Source organism: Phalaenopsis equestris, unplaced genomic scaffold (assembly GCF_001263595.1).
Source record: "Phalaenopsis equestris unplaced genomic scaffold, ASM126359v1 Scaffold000002, whole genome shotgun sequence".
Lineage (NCBI taxonomy): Eukaryota > Viridiplantae > Streptophyta > Magnoliopsida > Asparagales > Orchidaceae > Phalaenopsis > Phalaenopsis equestris.
The window spans coordinates 23893403-23897152 of NW_018164444.1; positions in this window are offsets into that span (position 1 = coordinate 23893403).

A 3750-nucleotide genomic window follows, 5' to 3' on the forward strand; every position below is an offset into this window, starting at 1 on the left:
GGTGCATTCTTAATGACTTAACCCATGAAATATTTTCGAAAGGGTTCTCTGATCATAGCAAACCTTCCAAAATTTTCTTAGAATTTTCTAAGTAACATGCTAATTATTATGAATATTTTATGCAAATAATAGACATATACTTGAAAAATATGGATCTCTGTCTAGAGATCTCCTCTGACTTCAGAAAAATCAGGGAATGTTCCTTAATACAGAGACAACAACATACTAAAATTTCAAGTCATGTTGAACTTTCTACATGCATGGAGAATCAAACGACTCAAAATAGTATTTAATTAATTAAAAATAAAACATGCATCAAATGGACTTCAAATTATTTCCACATTATTTTCCTCTATTAACTAAGCAAGAAAGTATTTTTATTTTATTTTTATAATTTTTCTACACCAAGATATGAATTTTTGAAGTTAGAAAGCATTTTCTTAATTATTTAAATCCCTATTTATCTATTTAAATGTGTTGCCCCATGTCAACCTACGGGGGCTCCGAACCTCTACGCGGCGCTCTCCTATTTGACTTCGCCAACCACCTCAGCGGTGAGTAGGCCCACGGTTCATGCAACGGAGCACTGTCTGTTTTGATCTCATCCATCGATGAGATAAACGTGCGATCAAACAGCTCTCCGTCATCGTCCCCAATGGCCTAACCCAAGAACCGTCCATCTTCAAGACTTGATATCTGCCTCATTTCTCAGCTAAATTGAATGAATTTTTTTTAAAATTTTCATCTAGACTAGAACATATCTATATGGTTAAGATGCCATTAAATTAAGTCCAATCAGATGGAGAATCAAAATTTACTCAAGAAGAGAGGGAGTTCAATACCTTTTCTCTAAGAAGGGAAGCTTCAATCAGAGGTGCTCCGCATGTTTGTTGAGGTCCAAGGAGGCTAGGGATTGAGCCTCTTGATGTGGTGAAAGGTCTAGGTATGAATTCGAGCAAGCTTGATTTCAAGCGTTGGTATAAACCTATGCTAGGGTCTCTGTGGAAGGGGGATTTGATGGGGATTCTCCTTGTTACACTGTGGTGAAGGTGTGGGTAAGTTTAATTTGAGTTTGGTGCACTGTGGAGGTGTATTCAGGTGGAGGTGTATTCCGCTCTATCCTGATTTTAGGCAGAAGTTTGAGCTCAAAATTGAGCTTCCACAGTGGAAATCAGTGGAGGAAAGGGGTTGTCTTGAGCTTAGGAGGTCTCAAAGAGTCTCTGTGAGCAATTTGGAGGGCTCTCTCAGAGTTTCAACTCTACCTCCATGGTCGTGGAAGGGAGCTTTTTATAAAAATGGCTTAAGGGTGGCTGTCATGACAAACTAGGGGGTGAAAAGTCATGCTTAGGTGGCGGGCAGAGAGGCTCTAACATTTGATTTAGATGAGATGGCCTCTAAGATTGAAATGGGTTTGATTTGGAGGTTGTGGCTCATGGTTTTGGTGTTTTCTGGCCACTGGGCTAGCCGACCAGGCCAGGGTAGGTGACTAGGTGGTCAGGTGAGCTAGGGGAATATATCAGAGCAATTAAATGAGTTAAGGTTTTGTTTTGGAAAAAATATCTAAGGCTTAAGCAATGGTTGATGTCTTAGCTTAGGTGGTTTTATGTAGTTTAACATGGTCACTAGCGTCCAACTAATGGCTGTGGAGTCATTAATTTGGTGGCGTTGGGTTAGGCTAATTTTAGTGCATGGGTTCAATGTGGGTTCAGATGACAAAAAAATTGGTTAGGGCTAGGCTAGCCATGTCATCTCACCCAATTGATTGATTCATTTGATGTAAATAATTGTAATGAACATTTTTATGAAGGGTTGAAGTGATTTTCAGTTCAATTGAAGGGTCAAATTGAAGGATTTTGGAGATTTGGTCATTTTGGGCATGTTGGGCTAGACTTGGGTCTAGATTGGGCTAGCAATAGGATAAGTCCAAATTTATTGTTGTAATTTTTCAATAGGAACATCATAAAGAGTTTTTAACATAAATTGGGTGACAATTTTGGGGTTAAGACAATCAATTTAGAGAAATTTGGAGGCACAACCAATTTCGGGCAAAATTTGGGGCTTTTGGACTTGAGGGCTTTTGGACTTGAATTTGGGGCTTTTGGACTTGAGTCAAAATTAAATGAAATTGAGGCTTTACCAAGGCCAATTGAAGGTCATGTTTGATGTTTAGGAATGTTATGAAGAGTTTTCAACATTAATTATGGCAAATTGAGTGGGCTATGAGTTTAATTGGTTTGAGATTAGGTCATGTTGCCAAAATTGGGGCTTTTGATTTGAATCAAAGTTGGGCTCAAAGCATAGGCCAATTGATCTTGAATTTGGGTTATATTGGCCACATTAAATGTTAATTTGAGTTTAAATAGAAATTGGGGGAAATCAGGACCAACTTGATGGACATTTGAGGTGGATTTGGTGAAATTGGGTTTTTAAAGGCAACTTGGGGGTTTTGGACAAAGATGGTCAAATTGGCCAAATTGGGGCCAAATTGGGTCAGTCAAATTGGCCAAATTGGGTCATGTGGTAGTTGAGAAAAAAATGAAATTAGGAATATATGGAAGGTTTTGGGAATTTTTAGGTTTTTTTGTAATTTTTGCATTTTTTTGGAATTTGGGGCTAAAGAGGGGTATTTTAGTAATTTGGCATTTTGTGTTGATTTTGGGTCATTTGGGTGTATTCAAAAGGTTTGGAATGATTTTTGAATAAATTTTAGTATTTTGGGTAAATTTGAAAATTTTGGCCAAATTTAAGGTTTCAAGGGTATCTAGGTAATTTGGGGAAGTTTATAGGCAAAAGCCTAAGTTGGGCATTTTGGTAGAGTTGGGGTGCCAAAAAGCCAGGGACCAATGAAAACTCTATTTTGGGTCCTCTGTGTATTGGTCTTAGCGAAACCCTAGCCTAGGGCCAGTGGGTTTAGGGGATCATCTACAAGAGTTTCCCAAAAGATTATGGGAACAGTGCCAAGAAAATTTTGGGATTGCATTTGTGAGGGATTGTGAGTGAGGTAATTGTAGTGAATACCATAGCATTAGACCAACACCCACGACCAAACCTAAGGTCCATCTGTCCAATAGGAGCTCTTCTTGAGCTCCCTCATAATGACCCCACCTATTAAGTGCTAGAGGTTAGGTCCAGTATATGGAACTTCAAATTGAGCTTCAAGTTGAGTAAATGAGTAAAGAGGAGTTTAGAATTTTAAATGGTGAGGGTTCCTTTTCTAGTTTTCTAGGAATAGTAAATAGGAAGTCCTATAGCTATACTACTAAAGTGGACTAGACCTCAACAAAAAATGAGGTCAACATCCTTAGAAAGTAGTGAATATTCATGAATCTGATGCTTTTGCAAATTTAACAAATCAAGTTGCTATAATTTCAAGGAAGTTAGACCAATTTAGAATGAATTTCTTTCTACCAATTTCAATGATTAAATCTACCAGAATGAATTTCTTTCTACCAATTTCAATGATTAAAGAGAATTCATTAGGCCAAATGGTAGATCCTGAAACTTCATTAGAAACTTTGAACGTCATAAATAATAAGTAAAATAACCCATATTCAAACTATTATAACCTAGTTTGAAATAACCATCCTAATTTTAACTGGAATAATAACAATTGGGGTGTAATAATCAACAATGGGGGAACAACCAAGTAAACGTGTTAAAAAACTTGAACAACCAAGATAATAATAATTATAAACCTACTTATCCTCTAGGTTTTAATAGTAATTCACAATTAGTAATTCACAATTTAAG